This window comes from Micromesistius poutassou, assembly GCF_964030765.1.
Source record: "Micromesistius poutassou genome assembly, chromosome: 13".
Lineage (NCBI taxonomy): Eukaryota > Metazoa > Chordata > Actinopteri > Gadiformes > Gadidae > Micromesistius > Micromesistius poutassou.
In genome coordinates this window covers 15,462,307-15,482,802 of record NC_140283.1, presented here as the reverse complement: position 1 = coordinate 15,482,802, position 20,496 = coordinate 15,462,307, and positions in this window count along the sequence as shown.

Here is a 20,496-nt window from a genome sequence, read left to right as displayed (position 1 = left end):
GTTTTTTTCTTTCCAAATAATGCAATTAGACTCAGAGATTCAAAGCAACATCATAAGGGACAATACAATTTTCCACAACATCTGGCAAGTCAGCCTGTCCACATTGGCCTGTTTTCTCCATGGATACCAAGTGCGCATGAAGCAGATTTACAAGGGGGCTTTCGAGGGAAATTCGGAAAGAAACAACCTGCATCAAACTGTGTGTATTCTTGGATTCATGGAGTCATGGAGCTAGAAGAAGATTCAGTGTATCATGAGCCAATATATGTGGAAAAGGCTTTTTTTTTTTTGCAGAAGGAATATCATCGGACATGTGCCGTCATTACGGTGGATATTAGTCAAAATGGTGTCCTTCACCATCATGCAATAAACCATACTGCATACATTATCCCATTCCTGGACACCCTCCAAAACAGATTAATTCCTAATGCCCAGGGCCCAGAACAGCCTATGTACACACTCTCATCATGGACAATGTTAGATATAACCGGGATACATTTGTCCGCAGTTGGTTCACAGATGACCCACTTTCCATCACACTCAATCTCCCCCATTAGTCTCTGTTCTTGAATCCTTTTGAAGAACTCTCCTCTGCATGGCGTTGGAATGTATATGATCTCAAGCCCTTCTACAGGCCATGGAGGAGGCTCATGGAGACATCGACGTGGGGTCATGACAGGCCTGAATGAGGCACTCCAGGTGATACTTCAATGCTGCCTCGCTCAAGACAACCCTGCATGTGATGTGAATAAGGTGCTGGTCCAGAGCCACAAAGAAGGAGAGATTCAGCTATCATTCTTTACGATGTTACAGCCACTACGAGCCAGTCCCACAATGAGCTCTCCACAGAGGCGGGTCAAGGTGGAGGGTGGGGGTGTGGCCCTGAGCAGTTTGTGGCCACGGTACCATGTGCTAGTGTTTACAGTGGAACACTGAACACTCTGGGTGCTCCGGCGGGAGTCCTGGAGCTCTATATCTAAATAATATATTATATTTAGAGATCTATATAATATAATATATATTATTAAGGTCAAAAGCTGTTTGTGCCTCCGGATGATATTAAAAATCTCAAACGACTGCGTCGGGTTCTCAGACGCCTCTGGTTCTTCCACTTCCACGTCAATATTAAGTACAGACTGAACTGCGAAATGGAGGAGAAAGGGATTGTTGCCCGCGATTGTTGCCCAGGGTTGTCTGCGTCGGGTTGGTTGAGAAGGAATTGGGAACCTCGACATGGAGGAGAAAAGGATTGTTGCCCAGGATTCTCCGTCAGAGCCCCACTGCCTGCTGAACGCTGCCCGTTGGTTGTCTCCCGTCGGAGCCCTGCTGCCCGCCCCCGGGGCTGCCTGCCCAGCCCCACTGCCCGCTGCCTGCTGAACGCTGCCCGCCCCTGGGGCTGCCCGCCCAACCACGCTGCCCGCTACAGCGGGGCTCCGATGGACAATCCTGGGCAACAATCCTTTTCTCCTCCACGTCGCGGTTCCCAATTCCTTCTCAACCAACCCGACGCAGTCTAGTCTTTTCACCAAATGGGAGCTTTATGCAAGCTTGCGTTATTATGTTGCGTGTTATGCGCCATAACACCAACAGCAGAACGGTTATCCAAATAACAAAGAACACTTGCATTACAGTGTGTGTATTCACACACACACACATGTGGCACTCGCATGGTCCTAGCTCATTGTCTCATTGGCGGGCCAAATTCTCTGGGCGGGCCAAGCAGAGAAAGGGGAGGTAACATGGCCCCATATGACATCATATGGGGCCAGCTTGCAAATCGAAGCGTTTCAGCAATCCTTTTTTCAAAGGCGGAGCAAGATACCTACTTCTCGGTTTACACCTAACGCAATTTTTAGCTACTGGGGGACCATAGGGAGGCTAGGGGAACTCAACTTAATGTTAGAAAACCTCAAAGTGAAATTTTCATGCCATGGGACCTTTAATTTTGCAGGATATATGAGCCAGGTTTTCAAAATGGGTTTCGGCAATTGCAATTGAAACAAATTAGAGAAACCCGTTAGACATTTTACAAATTGTGCGTATTGAGAAACATGATGTACTTGTGTATTTTGAGGGGTCTTTATTACCTTCAATGAAACAAGGTACATTTATTTGTAGAAAATAAATACGCAATCAATTATGTCTTTCTTACACCAACACTTGTCTCTAGTATGGAACACTGTCAATGTTCCTATTTACACTTGTTTGTTTCACAAGTAGTGTTGCATATTTCAAATCAAGGTCCAAAACAACACCGGCTACAATAAATCTCTCACACACACACACCCCACCCATCCACGCAAAAATGAATCAAGGAACCTGAAATATATACTGCTTCGTATTTGCCTTCTGAAATAAGTAAAGGAAATCGAATAAAGGAAACTGCACTGTAAAGGTTTAGCTATTTTCTCAGTTAACTAAATCTCTTTTTGTTATAACAATGAGACAACGAGAATGTCCATGCTGATGTCGACTGGGGAGAGTGGAACATCTTAACCATCAGAAAGGACCAGAATAGCATGCTCACCAAGACAAATAGATTGATTAGCTACTGCCAGAGAAAAAAACATTGATTATTCAAGTGGTTGTGTAACCAGCATGGTGTTATTCAAGGCTACTGATTAATAATCTGCATTTCATTAAGTACATGTTAAAAATAAGTGCATCAGTCTTCACCTATTAATAAATGAAATATGACTGCAGTAGTGAACAACCAAAACAGAACATAATCAGTGGGCGGCCATTCTTGAGAACTTACAGTAAAGTGCCATGTTTTCTGGGGTCCTGGTCAATGCATAGCGCATGCTGAATGTGATAACTGTATTGGGGCCAAACTGATTATTCCCAGAAATATGGATGCCCTTTGTGTACTTTGTGACATTGAGTGGTCCAAAGAGCCAGCGTCTCAGAGGAAGGTTTGCTATCGGGGCCTTGCCGGTCACAGAGAAGCGACGACTTATTGCCTTGGCGCCATGTAGGCTGAATACCAGATGGGGCCGGGGCACGGCGAAAGCCCTGGCCCCCGGACGAGCAGACAGGCAGACGGGAGCAAACCCCCAGACTGACCCCCAGCATGTTCAACAGACAGACATCGGACAGAAGGGAAAGAAAAGGATGGAGAGAAAAATAATAAATAATAAAATGGATGCCACCCCAGTGGTCCATATGGCTGGGTTCAATAGAAACCAGCTGCCCAGGGCGATCATGCCAGTCTTCTTTATTCCAAGCACACCCCTTTGGAGGAAGGCTTTTTGTAATTTATGCATGAGAGACCTGTTGCATGCGGACGGCGACAAATGGCTATCCACGCACTAGTGCCCGGTGCAGTCAGACCCTCCAAAACAAGTTGGAATTGTCGTACGAGTTTAGTTAATTTTTAATTATATATCCGTAAGGTATTGTAGTTAACTTTAGCCTTTCCCCGGCAGGGCAGTAAAGAGCAACCAGACACGAAGCTGAAAGAGACGAAGGGAAGGGTGTGTAGCATATGGCCGCAGGTCAGTATCATACCTGCGGGTCACTGCGGGACGTCTGCCCTGCGTGGTCCGCGCACTGGCCCGGTTGAGCCACCAAGGCGCCCCTGTTTGTTTGAATTTCAGTACCGCCAGATTTGGGTCAGGGCGCCCCCCCACCCCCCTGGATCCCGTCCAACTATTCCCCCCCACGGAGAGACGATGGATCAGACTAAAGCTCAGACCTTCCCTCCCTCCCTCCCTCCCTGCCTGCCCCCCCATCAACAGGGCTGGGGAGACTCAAGGAGGAGGAGTGAAGGAGACCCAGGGAGATCCTCTGTCCTGCAAAAGCAGCAGAATTCATTATTATTCTGAACGTGCTCCCTGATCCCTTCTTAGAGAGGAAGCGGCTCACACTGGTCCCGGTCTCATGTCCTGGCGCTGGGGATGCTCAGCTGCCACTGTTCCCTGGTGGAGACGACAGACTTTCCCTTGATCCCTGTGTATAGCCGTGTGCACAATTGCATGGGGCCGGGATTCAGTTCCTCGGCCACATCCGGTAGTTTCCCATCTGGTTGGTCACTGTGTGTGTGTGTGTGCGTGTGTGTGTGTGTGCTTTGTAAAACAAATGAGAAACAGGAGTTTCTAATTATATAAATCTAGTTAACGTATGTAATTTACCCATGAGGCGTGAATTAACACATTCTCATTGCATACATATAGGAAAGAGACTCGTACAGCAACACAGACATTTGGTTGGGGCAATATCGTCACAATATGTTTGTACATATTTTAATAGCATAGGGATGTAAAATACAGTATTTAGCCAAAATATTGTTTCATAAATATGCATTGAAGGCACAGAGTTCAGAGTAAATTGTAATGTTCTAACATGGTGCAAGAGGGTTTATGGGAGATAATGATAGGGTTCAGCCAGCAGTACGAGAGGCCCTGTAAACTCATGCGAGGCTTCTCCGTATTTTATTCCGGCTTTCGTGAAGAATGAAGGACGATATCTTAAGGACGGCGAAATGCAATTAATATCCAGCCGGAAATGTTCCACAAACTGAATATCAGTGACAGCTCACTGTGCACAGAGAGGCGCTAAGGACAAGTGACACACAATGAAAACCTGGAACACACGCCTCACCTCGAGTGCAAGTGAATTCATGTCGAGTAGGCTACACACACACACTTTCCATTTGATATGCAACAGGGCTCTCTACTTTAACACCACAAGCACAGATATGAAAAATAAAACCTTATATCTGAGGAAATCTGAGTCGCACTGGGCCAAGCCGCAATACAGTAAGTAAAAGATTGAATGAACGTAAACCGGTGTGTTTGGCAGTGTGATTGATCAGCGTTGTGTCCGTTGGGAACGCCCCTCCTCGGCAGGCCGTCTAGACTGTCTCAAGCCACGTTCATAACTAAACAGGAATCCCGATAAACCCTTTGATGTGGAAATATGCTTTTCTCCATCTAAATATCCACACGTGCAAACGCACACGCACACTATGTTAATGCAACACATTCTCACTCTGAGTTCGTCAAAAATCGTCGCCAGGGGTTTCGGCGTCAACTGCTGACGCAAAGGGTGTCCTTGTGAATCTTCATTCGATGCAGGGGGTTTGTAATCCCTCCACGGCGATATCTGACGCCCAGGGAAAGTGCTCCCGCAAATATTTTTTTCGTAGGACGGTAGGTTCAAGTACCGCCTTTTAGGGTTAGGGTAGTAGTGGTTAGGGATAGGGTAGTAGTGGTTAGGGTTAGGGTAGTAGTGTTTAGGGTTAGGGTAAGGGCTAGCACTTATCACTGTTTGGAGGGATTACATTGCAATGAGTTTAAAACCCCCTGCGTCAAATGAAGACACACAAGGACACCCTTTGAGTCAGCAGTTAACCCCAAAAGCCCCTGACCAAGCGTCGATTTTTGACGAACTCGGAGTGAGACTGCGTTGGTTAATAACACTATACTAGACAAAACCCAACTCTGCGTATCCATCCTGAACGCCTGCTCGATTTTCTTGTTAATGGACTGTCTGAGGCAAATACACAAAGGCCGATTCCCTTCTTTCATTAGTGCCATGGTTTTTTCCCCCTGTCGGCTGGGGAATATTGTTTCCAAGTCAACACATCACTCTTTTTTCCTCGGGTTTGTATTTACACAGACCAATTAAACCCGGCGGCCCAATGACACAAATCAAAATAATTGCATGCTAGAACACAATTTAAAAAATCAAAAAGATGGAGATAAATATTGTGTTTGTATCGTTTGATTTTAACATAATTAGATATCAGGGACTGATTGGCAGCTCGGAGCGGCTGGTTTGCATTGTGTCACGGGGAAATGTCTTTGGGGATAAAAAACTACATGAAAAAAGTTTGAGAAATGTTGCAAACCACCTTTTCTCTAAGTAAAACGAAGCCACACTGGTTTGGAAGAATGGAATAACAAATGGAATATGTTAGAGCAGTAAACGAGAGAAGTCAGACCTAAGATAAGGTAGAAAATGCACACTATTATGGCCCTGTCCACACTAACCCGGGTAAATCTACAAACTCATGAATATTTATCAGTTTAGCTCTTCCGTCCACATTAGAACGGCAAATTCCAACACTGAAAACGATGCTTTTCAAAAATGATCGCTGAGGTGGATAAATGTGAAAACTCTGGGTTTGCGTTGTAGTGTGGTCAGGGTAGACGAAGGCTTTCAGAGATGATGACGTTCGGTTGCCATGACGCTGCCACACGCTTGCACTCGAGACAGAGACGCTCATCTAAACAAAAATGGCAGGTGAAATGGAAATTATGATTTCTCTGTGCAATGTACTTATGTATCTTCAGTTACAACTGGGCATACTGTCTCATACATATTTGTTACTCCAACGCCGAAGGCGAGTGCTGTACTTGCTGTGCTTAAGTGATGGGAAAAAAAACGGAAAGACGCCAGTTCAAACCGTAGGCCTACTTGGAGCGGCGTTTCAAAAAAAAAAAAAAAAACTTGTGCTTTTGGTTTGAGCCATATTTTTGCTTGTGAGTGAAAATGATATGCCAGCTGATCAACTGCAACTATCAGCTGATTGCACGCCTGTAATCTAAACAGAGAGGCGTGGCGGGAGTCGCGTTACCATATAACAACTGTTTGTCAAAATCATTTCAGTGGAATGTGGATGCAAAACATTCCGTAAACGATATGAAAACGATAGTGTGGACGGAGATCATTTTCAATGTGAATGTATGTTTTTAAATTTACCCGGGTTAGTGTGGACAGGGCCTAAGTATCATTCAAGAGAACACTGTCATATATAATGGCTTGATAATGTAGCGACTACAGTGTTTTACACAGAACTGACAGGTATTGGGTAAAATTCCCAATTTCCCCATACTGTACCTCTAGGAATCTTTGAGCAAGAGACCCCCACCAGCTATTTAAAAAACACCTGAATTAGCTGCAAGTCTGCCAAATAACTAAGTAGTAATACTAGAGAAGATCCAATTTATATAAAACTTAAATCTCTGCCATGATTTCTAGTCAAAAGTTTCCCTAACAGAAGAATGACAAAAACAAATTACATTTATTCTTGAGAGAACAGTGGGAGGCTGAGCAAATAATTCATCCAATATTCCAGTTTGAATAATGCATTTCATAATCAGAAGTGGAACATGAACACCAGTGGCCATATTGTCTGTAATAGTTTGACTGATGGTATTTGCCAGAAGCTTTTTCAAAATTCATCAACGATAATGCATTAAACACAAAGAATGCCCCCAGAACAACTATTATACATATTCAATCTTTTATTCAGGATGTACGCCCTTTTTAACACTGACATTTAGGATAGCGATATTTATAAAGATAGCGATAGAGATATATACATAGACAGCGATAGAGAGATATAGAGAGTGATAGAGAGAGATAGAGCTCCCTCTTTCTCCCTCTCTTTTAGGCGGTTTCTGCTCATACGAAATATGCAGATATCCCATCTACAGAAATGTTGTATTCACCACACTATTACTTAGCCTGTGTGTCTATTAAAGTGATCTGGAGCGGGAGTTGTAAGTGTGCTTTCTACATGTTACGTATGTATTACGTCTTACGTAAACATTTTTAAGAAAACAATGCTCAACCCCTTAAAAAAAAAAAAGGCACTATATTTTCACAGTGTGTCTTGATCACGAATACTCTTGCAACGTTTCCCTCACAAGTATGCGAAAGGGGAATACCTGCAAATGAGGAAGATTGATTCATCCAGCAACTCACCTGATTGAATTCCTTTTTTTCCCCCCTGCAAGTGGGTTACCATTCTCCTGCGCTCAGTGAATTAAAATTTTCATCTACAAAAGTGGAAACAGCAGTGGAATGGCAAATGGTTAAATACAGATTATCGCCTTAAACCTAAGAAGAAAACAAAACATTTTCCAACAGTAATATACAAGAACGAAATAGACACAGTAGATCATTGGTGTCAATTATGATATGGCATACAGCCACAGGGTTTGCCTGCTACATACAGACACAAAACCCTTTACATATATCCCTTTACAACCACTACAACCACCACCACCACCACCCCCGCTACTTCTACAGTTGTGGGAACAACGGCAGATTCCTACACTATTCCTATAGCTACCCCCTAGTTCCAAGCTAGCCTTCCGAGTTGGTTTTCCAACTGTGGTCCCACAGGTATGGCATGGAGGGCAATCCAGGTATGATTTGAGGCTGGAGGGCAACAAGATAATCTCAGTAACACCTGTTAGTCTGGTTGTTAGCGATCTCCCAGATACTTTTTTTGCCCATCCCCAACGGGACAGCTGCTGCCTGTGTCGGAGCCTGCTCGGTCCTTGACAAGACGCCACCTTAGAACAGGCGGGACACCAGGTCATCTCTGCCCCCACTTGAATACATACTCATATACATTCTCTTTTTACGATTAGAATTCTGCAGGTGTATCTCCACTTGGGGTCTGCCACTAGTGTTGTCATACTTCTTTATTTATTTCAATGCATGAATATTTATGCTTTACCAGGTATTCTTGGGAACAAACTGTACTATGCAAAATAGAGTTGGCATCCCAAGTGTTTCTATCCCAGACTGTCAAGACAAAAAAGCATAAATGGACAGATATCAAAGGCATTATTGATCGTTTTACTGCAGATCATGCATGATGCATATTTTTATGTCTCAGGTGGCATTATGCATTATTTAAAAACCTGAATAAAAGATGTTGACTTACGTGCTACCCATTCATAACAGAATATTTCCCAGCTGGTATGTTGTGGACATACAAGTGTGGCATGGACTGTAATGGGTTGCACTGGGTACAGACACCTTCAATATCGCTCTGGGCCATCCCATTCAACTCCAGAATGATGCTTTAAGTCTGCCACCATCAGAATTGATTGCCCAAGAAAACTCCCTGTACCCTGTGTAAATGCCCAGAGTGCAACAAAGCCTCCTCCCCAGTCTCCTCATGAAGAGCTTTGAGTGGTCTGTCATTAACAGCAATGTCCCCCACACATTTTAGTGCCGTTCCAGTACAGAGAAAGAGGAACAAGGAGGTTGTCTCTGCGCTTGTTTTTCATAACATATGGATGCAAGGATTATCTTTGTCGATTGCAGCCCTTGCATTTAATTAAATCATCTTGTCTAAAGTTGGCATCATACTGGGTTTACAAGGTACTATACACTGTGGTGTCTACAACGGTATGACGTGAGGGGCAAGAGAGGCCTCTAGTAGAGAACATAGGAGGAGATGTAACCCACTCCAACACTAATCCTAATCAATGCAGCTTCTCCACGGCTGTGTGTTTAACCCACTTTTCTGCTCCCTGTTCAGCCATGAATGTGTGGCCAGACAACTCCAACACCATCATTAAGTTTGCTGAAGATGTCACCACTGCAGTAGGACGAAACACTAATAATGACAAGATAGCCAACAAGAAGCAGAAGATAGTCCAGGCAGAATTGAGTCCGGACAACAATGTCCCCGCCATCATGTTAGCATACTGATGGTCCAGCCATTACAGATCAATGGTATTTTGGGGTAATTTGACCAAATGCATCACGCCATGATTTGGAAAGACCAGCAACATAGCAGGAAGCCCTACATACCACACACTGCACTACAACACTACAAGAGTCAACAAAATGCAGTCCAATCCAAGGCCATGAGAAAACTCAACTGAACAAAGATGTTAACACCTGACCTTGAATTGGAGTCACCACTCAACTGAAAATCTGAATGGAGTCCATTCAGATTTTGTCTCTTTTTCTTGTACCATCATCACTAGCCTAGTTCAAGTCTGTATTCCTTTTACATTCAACTAAAACACTCTTTCCACTAGTATGATGTTTTTTTTGTATTCAAAATATATAGGGTCATAATTTGGGTTGAAGAAACTTGATTCCATACATAATCAATTTACCTGGTAATACAATGTAATGGGAATTTTGATGCGTAGTTTATAGTCTATTAAAATACCCCATTAGCTGAAAACACTGTCATCAGCTAGTTTCCTGGGGTCCACAGTATACAAAGGATGATATTTTGCTCTGTAAATAAATTAACTGAGTTTCATGTTGGTAATGGGGACAAAGGAATGGCCATTAGATGCATTAATACTCATGTTCAGCATGCTGTGCCGAACATGGGTATTAGGTGAGGCGTATCGAATGTGCAGGGATATCGTTATTTAATGGTTTTATTTTGTATCAGAATTTCTTTGTTTTGGAGAGTTCAACACTGCCAAATAGACTGACCTTGTAAACAAGGTTGAAACAACTAAATATTTTATTACTCAGTGACTGGCAGTGGTTGCTGAATGCTTTGTGTTCATATGCGTGTTGTTTGCATGTGCTTTTGAATGTATTTTCATGTATGTGCTTTCCTTTTTTCTGTATCTTAGCTGATTTAAAGCACTTTGTAACCCGTGTTACAAAAAGTCCTATCAATAAGTTTAACTTTTGTTTAAATTTGAAAGGCCACTGAGTCCTCTGTAATGCATATCTATTCTGCTTCGAGATCCTAATTGTACACGTCTTATTCAGTTGATTTCTAATAAATAATTAAGTATGAAGCCCATAATGCAGTTGGACATCTATTCCACACCTATATCAGAATTGTTGATGAGAGACCTAATTATTATTATTATTACAGAGTCAAATAAAGATATATTTATAAAGGTTATAAATAAAAAAGGTATATATATTGCGCCGCTTCATCGGTGCACCAGCTGCAGTAAATTAGTCACAACATTTTAACACACCCGGCAAATCTAATTATATAAAATATTGCATCCATCTTTCAATACTGCCACACAATGTGTGTGCGTTTCTGAAAGTCTTAGCCTAATCTTCCGCGAACAAACATCAATTCGTAAGACTCAATTCACTTTAGTTGAGAAAAATATAAATAAACACTCACAGAGCAAGCATAGGGCACACACAGTCCACAACACTTTCCCCAGCAGACTGGCGTTATGAATATAAATAAACTAGTATGTGTTGCTTTTGATAGCCGGGGAGTCATTATGACGCAGAACCATGCTGGGATGTCGCTTGCCTCACTGAGGGGCCTGTGCTCCTGCCACTACAAAGTGCGGCCCCACTGTGTGCCTAATGTTCAGCCACAGGCCACTCAGCTGTTCCTAGGCTTGCCTTTGATGGCCTACTTTCTAACTAGCATGGCTGTCGTTTAGCGCCAGAAAGAGAACCTGGGAACAAACATCGCTTCATTGTCGACGTTGTCGTTCTCTCCCGTTTTACACCGTTTCGCTCGGTGCTTACCAACTGAAAATAGGCCTTCTAAAAAAGACAAGCACTTCCAAAAAATGTAAACAACCGACAGTTATTGTTTCACCATGACGTAAGAGAGGGCTCACAGTGACAGAAACACCAGAAGAGCCATGAGCAAATTGAGCAGCATGCTAAGAACAGCTGCGCTATTGTTGTCGCGCCAACAGGATGTTCGCATCAGGTAATACTGGAGTGTAGACGGCAACATTCTCCAAACATATACATCGCACAGCATTGACATGGTCTCCATATTAATAGCACTCCAAGGGTATGTATACAGATGTATACAAGTTTCCTTCCTAAAGACACTATTATTTATTAATTGGCCTTGAGCAGACTCATTTATCCAATGTAACACATGGTGAATTCATCTACGTGCCAGGAGCCACTCTGTAGATTGTGGCCCTTTGAGATCAAATCGAGTACCTTAACTATGGGTATATTGAAAACTGGGGGTCGATTCCTTATAAACGCAAATCTTGATGTAGGGATAACTCACAACAGGGTGTCCCGATGTTGGAATATAATTTATGACGTGGCGATGTGGCCAAGGCGAGGCTACTACGATTGCTTGCTTCATTCTGTTTAGAACACCCGAGGGCTTTATTCTGCATTTTTAGCAGTTGTATTTGACCGTTGTTGTTTATGTTCGAGTTGAAGCGCATTGATCTGGAACTGTTAGAAGGCAAAGGTGGCCTCTCAATGAAAAATAATAAAGTATTCAACATGACCTGAAACATAAATCCCATCGATTGGCCCATTCTCATCAGAATGTTCCCAAACCAGTGAGAGTGCTCTGAACTTGAAACAAAAGAGCTTACCCCAACCAAGCCCTGACTCGCCATAAAAATACAGAACATGTAAAAAAAACCCTCTCTGGTGCATTTGAAGGATTAGTGGTACATTACCAAGCCCTAGAACACTAATCACTCCAGTTCACCGGGGTCGCCTGAGGCACATGTTTGTCTCTCTGCATTACACGGGATGAGTGCTGAGAATATTCCATGTACTTGTGCATTAAACACTATCATTTTATTCTCTTCCTGAATAATTTGAGAATCGCTCGTGCGCGCGCACACACACACACACACACACACACACACACACACACACACACACACACACACACACACACACACACACACACACACACACACACACACACACACACACACACACACACACACACACACACACACACACACACACACACACACAATGTGAGCGTAAACAAATCTTAAACATTTTAGCTAAATTGAAATGTCCCTGAAAGCAGCTGCTAAAATGTACAAGCAGATATTTCCTATACACTATCATGCACATTGACCGTGACGCTCATATGCTTTTAGACTGTAGCTGAGCAACATGTCGATGACTCAGAGCGGCCCACCAACCACTCATTTTGTACGATATTTGGGGGGCGTGTTTGCCTTGAGTGACCCTTTCTCCCCAGCTCTGTCCTCCTGGGTTCCACAAATGACAAATCTCATTGTTCAAGTCATGGACAGTTCTGCCAGAATACAGGCAACCGAATGAAAAATGTAACCTTCGTTCTAGATTAATTTAAAACTAAAAATAGGCCTTCATGTTTTGAGTGAGTCACCCAGCGGTGCACTTAACTGAGATCCTTCTACCAAAAGTATTTAAATTCAGCAGGGCCATTGGCCCCGGTACATAAATAAGAGGGATCACTGTTGGAATTGACCCACATGGATCCTTCAATGTCCCCTGGGTCCAATTCATGTCGACTGTTTGCTATTAATCCAAACAGGTTCCTACCAACACCGATTTTAAATAGCTCTACGAGAGCCTGGGTGGCTCAAGCTTTCTCTAGCTGCACATCACATCCACTGGGAAAGGTTGACTCTCTTCCACAATGTTTCTCCTATAAGATGCAAGGAGGAGCTGCGGAACGAATCTGAACAATCAAGTGTTTTGGCAAAAGGAAGTAGAAATAAGTAACAGCCTAATAAAGTTGAAAAAGATAAATAAACAAAAAAAGACTGTTGAAATGCACAAAATGTTATTATAGAGTTATTATAGACTCAGAGGTTTACACTAGAAATATGCTTATAGAAGAAAAATCCATATCTTAAGTCATTTCATGTGGCTTATCTTCCAAGTTAGCACACCTCTGGACGTTAGCATACATTTCTGGAAGCTGGCATTCACCCTCAAAGCAAACACGCCTCCCTGGAGGCTAGCAAGCATCCTAAACGCCATCACATATGCTCAAAGCTATGTTTTTACATAGAAATGCATGCTAGAAAACATCTTCAAAGTTAACACATTCCACAAAGCTCACACGTCCTCAAAACCTATTCGGATCCTTAACCAGAATAGGAGGACTTGGATCACTCTAATTTGTACGATCATAATGCATTCCTCTAAATTAGATGAATGCATTCCCAAAGCACCTTCGGAGGTGGGCATTTTCCTGATTGATATGGGGCCAGGATTACAGTATTGAACACTGGCCAGCATTTCTCCCATAATAATTACCTGTTGTCATTCTTCAGATATGGGATATGACATATTTGGCATATGGAAAAGGTCTAAGCAAGGATCACAGAGAATAGTATTCTAATGAATAATTCCTATGCATACACTCTTACGTCAATGGACCCACAATCGCTATTCTTGTGTTTTCACTGTAATTTATTTTTTTAATTATGTAAGCCATTATTATGAAAGCAATGTTAAGATTTAATAAAACATTTCTCTGATCTTATTGTTTCATTCAAAGAAAAGCCTCTTAAAAGTCTGTGGATTTCAAGTTCTTTTCATGAGGATTTAATAGTGACAGTCAAGCACAAACCGGGTTCATATCATGCAAATATCCAGCACTTAATATAGGCTTTGAAACAGTCAAGAGCAAAGTCGACGGGTTAATCTCCGTAACGATTATCTCAGCGATATCAGTGTAATCATATGGACATTGAAGCTGGCACGAAAAGGCCATAATTCCTGTTTAGAGTGGTAATGAATCCACAGAGATATCCCTCGTTTAAATCAGCGTCGGATTAATCTATACAATTTGAACAGATGAATGTGTGCATCAGGGTATTTGAGTGTATACTCTAGACACACTATACACTACACTCATTTACGTTTTATTCGACCAAGGAGACAAGTATATACATAAACCGTGTAAATTTGATTGAATATAGTTTCATTATAGCTCATAAAAAGGAATACAAATACAAAGGATCACACATGTACATACTCATAATTACTTTTTCTACTTCAATACTGACGCCCCCTTGTTTGAAGGAGTTAACTACCACCACATAAAAGATATCAAGACGTGCATTTCATCCTGAATCAAGATGTTCTGTTGGAACAAAAGGGCACACAGATACTTGCAGTGGCTAGTTAACATTCTCAAAGAATGGAAGATCGAACCCTAACCGGGGAAGAGTTTCCCACATTCATTAAGTCTTGAACATCCTGATGCAACATTCTTCCAATCATTTCAAACACATCCAGGAAGCAAACCAGAAAAAAAATACAAAAAAATGCTTACTTTTCATGGCAGCGGAGAATATAAACCCTGACGGATATTATTTGCATACATCATGATATATGGAACAAAATAATCATCCACACAGTATTTCAATATACACACAAGCGAGACTGGTGCGATTTCCCTTCTCTAAAGTAAAGAGCAGCAACAAAGAGAGAATTGGATTCTAACCGTGCACTCTGAACGGGAGCTCAGGGAGCACATCGCAGGCACGGTTCTGCTCGCTCAGGCTGCACATGGCGTGTTCGGCCTCAGCTACTCCCTGGCCCGGTGTGGCGCTGCACCTAATGGGAAGCTAATGACCGAAGCGCCGCCGTGAGTAAATGAGGATTTCCAAACGCGGCTCTCTGACGCCTCTGCAACAGAGGGGGGGGGGCATTTCTCCAGTGGCGCCTTCAGCACAGATGGAAATCACATTCTGGTGTGACCCAAAAAAACAAACCAAATGGAGGTACTGAACTGTGCTGGTGTTAAAGGACAATGCTGGTGTGATAGCGGGAGCTTTTTCTTCATTTTGAGACCTTAGGTTTCTTCATAGGTATCGTATAGGCCTGTCTGCTATCGTCTGTCTCACGTTGTAAGATGGATGCCTACCTTTTGCGCCATGGCGTAAAATTATTTTATTTTCAATCACGGAGCTATCCGGTTGCATTTGTTAAACAGAATTTCTTGTTATGCTCGTTTATATTGTTGTAATTTTTCATAAAAGCATCTTCATCGCTGTAATGTTAATAGCCGACAGCATGACATGTTTATGATTCTGAAGCTTATATCTATGAACATTAATCACACAGCATACTGACAAATACGTCTCGTTTTAAAAGTTTTCCAAAAGTAAATTATCTGTATTGAGGTTGTAAATGAACATATTAGCATATCAGTATTTGATTGTCAAAAATAAGGTCATCAATAGAAATATAGGGTGTTGCCATATATATCAACTACATCAACATAGCAATTTTTCAAAGGAAAAGATGAATGGATAGGTATTGTCATGAAAAAGCTACAACTTAGATTGAGATGAATTGCCTGAGATGAATTGCCTGCACTATGATGCCTACTTTGGCCACAGGCTTCCCAGGCTGTAGTTAGGGCTGGCAATCAAGAGAAATTCACCTCGGTGCATTGCATAATAAGAGGATGGTAATAAGGGTGTGTGCAAGTTCAAAAATTATACGAACGGTACTTGTGAGTGCGCACGTACACAATGAAATGAATAATCCCTTCACATTAATCTTGAGGCACTATGACAGAATTATCATGAAAGAATGTTAGTTACATGACAAGCTGCCCCCTCCACACTAGTTTGTGCAGCAGTTCAAATGGTTAGAAGCAGACATTGTCTTTTCTTAAGGGAAACTACTCAGGTCATGTGTTATATTGTTAAAGAGGCATCTAATTGAACCCAAAGATTGACAAAGTGAGGGTTATTCAGCATGTAAGCCCAATCTTTGTAACTTCAATGGATCTTTCTTTCTCCCTTTCTTAAAAATGGCCTAAACACAGAAATGGACATACCAAATAGAGCAGATACTTTTATAACAAAAAAGAAAATATAACTTGATCTTTACAGACACAATATCACAATGGGAAGTCAGATGGGAAATAGACAAGACAAACAGACAGCCATACACATTTACATCAGAATACTCTGCTGAAACATAATGCAGAGACATTGGGAATTATTGTTGCATGCCAACTAGATGAAATACATTTTGGAACAGCGCCCCTGGATACATCTCGCTGGATCGACTTCCCATCTAAACAGAACCAATCTGAGAGGACGCAAGTTCAATTTGCACATGGTGGCCAGTGGTTAGAAAACATGGCACATGGCTTGAGACCATAGGAATAACATAATTAACCATCTAAAATATTAAAATTATATTTCTACAAGAACAGTGCATTGTTACTTGGATATCTACCATTGGATAGCACTAGTCGTTTCAAAGTCATTATGTGTCACATTTCAACTAGCTCGTAGCTTAAAATGACCTGGACATATCTGTAGTCAATTCCGATAGATAGTGATTTTAATAATGTTATTAATCAAATCTGATGAGGCATTTTGATGCCTAGGGTCATTTTGACCCTATCATCATTTTGATGCCTAGGGTAACGTGGTTTCGGGCTAGGTATGACTGAGTGGTAAAGGTTTAGATATCACCATAAAAAAAGTTGATTACATCAACAACAAAAAAAATCAAGACAAACAAAAAATGTTAGTTTTTTGAAATAGTTTGTTAACATGGCAAATGGTGCATAATCGAATTACTAACTACTAATCGATTGTGCTAATTTGCATAAATACCACAACAGATCTAAACATTTGGTATAGCCAGGTGAAAATGTCTTGTTAACATTTTACAGTACAAGACTTAATGTTAACGCTTGAATGGAACCCATTTAGGCTACTCATGAGCATTAATACATAGAGGCAGGAAGAAGTACTTTAAACCAGCCTGTATTAATTATTATTGCAGAGATGGGGTTTGGGGCTGGGTATGTGGGACTGTTTTTGGGGGATGAGTCTGAGGGAAGAACAGGAGACAAGGGTAAGGAGAATGCAGAAGACAAAAGGTAGGTAAAATAAAAAGTGGATCAAAATAAAAAGTGGCTCAAACAACCTTTCTTACCTGACAGCTTAGTGGCAGTTGAATGAAAGTTGAGTGGACCTTGAATGAATGCCTGAATCTCTGCCCCTTATGGTGACATTTGTTTGCGTTTATAGTCTTTTACTGTAGGATATGAAGACATTTTCACCTGGCTAACCCAATGTTTAGATTTGTTGTGGTATTTATGCAAATTAGTACATACATAGATTATGCACTGTTCGCCCATGTTAACAATTTCCAAAAACTTTTAAATATTTTTTGTTTGTCTTGATGCAACTCAGTAATTTCATGGTGATATCTAAATGTTACATTTTTTACCCTATTCACATGAGAAAAAGAATGAATAGGCGTATGAATAGGACGTATTTAGGTCTTTTTCGAAACTTTCCCCTAATGGGATTCTTGGGGGCATTTTTTTCCTTACTCAGGACATATTGAGGATACAAAATCAGTTGAGTTTTCTTCCGTTGCAATTTGTTCTAGATTGACCCCCATTTTGGCTTAAAATGCCTGGACTATATAGCCACGCCTGATTTATCTCAGAACAATAACACTTTATATGGTGTTGTCTTGACCACCATGTGTAGAAGCAGAAACTAGTCAGAACTGGTGTAAGCACTACAAATGCGTGGTCCAATGAGGTACTAATGTTAGCTTTAATAGTGTCTGGTCTAATGAAGGTAATAGAATAAATTAATTTACATCAAATCACATCCCATTACTGATATAGTCTACAAATAAAAAAATGCAGGCCAGCCGTACCGCTCTTTAACAAGAATCTTGCTATTGACATTCCCAAAACCCCTCCCACTCACGCCACCCAGCCAGCCGTGCTAGTTAGCACGGCTAGTTTGCATCACACAGTTGCACAGCCAGTGAGAGTGGACTCTTGTTATTGTATTTTGAATTCTGAGTCTCCCCCCTACTAACTGGGAGGGGCTCAATCTTACACAATGCTACTTTAATCCTGACACAGGCTTAAAGAACTTAATCATTGAAGATCAAGATAAAATAACATATCGTCAGTTAATTCAGAACAAAATGTATTCCTGCCGTTTGGAAGCCATTGTAACATGGTTTGGGTGGCTTGCCATTCAGCTTTAGTGTCATAGCAGTAACACATCACATTAACCCTTGCTCATGTCAACACCACATTGACTACGTCTGCAGTAACACAGGACACACTTTGGCCTTGTATGACCACAACATGTTATAATATTTGAAATTGAATCCTTACCTTAGTCGTCATTAGCTGCTAGAGGTTTTTGTAGCTTGTGTTTGTTGTTGAGCTATCTTACATGTGTGTGTGATCAGCAATAATTACAACTGGTGGGCGGGGCTATAACTGAAAGAGTTTATGATTGGCTAATGTTAGGTTACATTTAAGTACCATAAAAGTTAGGTCAGAAAGAATATTTGAACCTAAAAACGTTTGTTCTTGTATGTAGCACTGCACATAAAACAAAGGTAGTCCAAAATATACTAGTTTGGAAATATCAAAGTTTTGTATACGATAGTCCTTGAACCCCTGTCTCCTCATTAATGAGATCTTAAATGTGTGACTCTGCTTTCCTATCGTTGAAAACCTCACTTAGCTTTTAACATCTAACTCTCCTTACCACTCTGTACCTCTTTCTGCCTTTGAATTGAAAATTGAAAATATTTTATCTCATTGTTATTCCGTTTTGATTTTATTCCTGTATTTTGTCTTGCTGTAAAGTGTCTCTGAGTATCTAGGAAAACCGTATACAGATAAAATGTTTTATTATTATTATTATTAGTAGTAGTATTATGTGTCTGTTGTCATTTGCCCAAGACCGACTCCCAGGCCCTACATTCACCTCTTCATGTTGAGGCTATGGTTGCTAGTGTGTTTATCGCCAGTGGTCTGCCTGAAGGCTCTGCGTGGGTCTGCCCTGGTCCATGGAGAGTATTAGCAGGGGATCTAACATGGGAACGGGTCTCTGCAGCACTCACCCGCCCCCGTGTTCTCTCCACACAAACAAACATGTGAGCAGAAGCAATAGATGTAAACGTGTGCGTGGTACAACTGACATGCCTGCAGAAAACATGTGTGTGTGTGGGTGTCTGCTGTGTATTTGTGTGTGTGTGTGTGTGTGTGTGTGTGTGTGTGTGTGTGCGTGTGCATGTGTGTGTGTCTGCTGTGTGTGTCTGAGGTTTTGCGACGTTTGTGTGCCTGTCTGTGTGCGTGCATGTGTTGTGGATAGTAGCAGTGAAGAGTGGGAATCAGTAAATCTACGCATGAGCCGTAATGAATGTATACACCACTAAGCCAGCTGTTTTCCCCAAACAAATAAGGAGAGCACAGTACTGGCACGTCTGGGTAATGGAAAGAAAGCTATGTTGAAATGAGGGAAGGCAGATGTAGTGCATGTCTCTTCCCATAACAGCTGGTGGCTCCATGGTATGAGGGTTTGTCATTTTAAAATGTTAAAAAAAAAAAAAAATCATGAAACGTATCTTGTGGATCCCAAGGTAGCATTTTTAGAAACCAAATATAGGGTTTTAATTCTGGGGGATTCCCGGAAGGCAACACCGAGGACTGTATATAATTATGTATCTCAATTTGTGATCAGCATGTAAATGACCGATTTTACAGCTATATGTATATGTTTTCTGTCATTGTAGGATTCAGTGGAAGACATAGAAAGGCATTAGCCGACACGTATGTGTCTGAGTGATGCTGTAGGCTAGCTGATTTACTGATCTTTATATATTTTTATATTATGTTAATCTGGCGTGCAGACACAGGGCCCACCCGCCCAGCCTGAACCACTGCAGTCAAACCTCTGCCACCTTCTTTCTATTTTTAACAACAAATTATCCTGATATTTTCCAAGAAGGACATCAAAACCAGAACAAAGAACAGCGGTCCTCAAGCAGTCGCTGCGTCGTTTCCGCGCGGCAGGAAGTGACTCCACACCACCGCTCAATGACCTCACTCTCATAATCCCCCATCTCGAAAACACATCACGTCTCTTCTCAATATTTACAGGGCTTTATTGGCATGGGAGACATGCATTTACATTACTCTCGTTATGACGCATGTCAGGCGGGGAATCGAGTCGAGGACTTTTTCTCTAT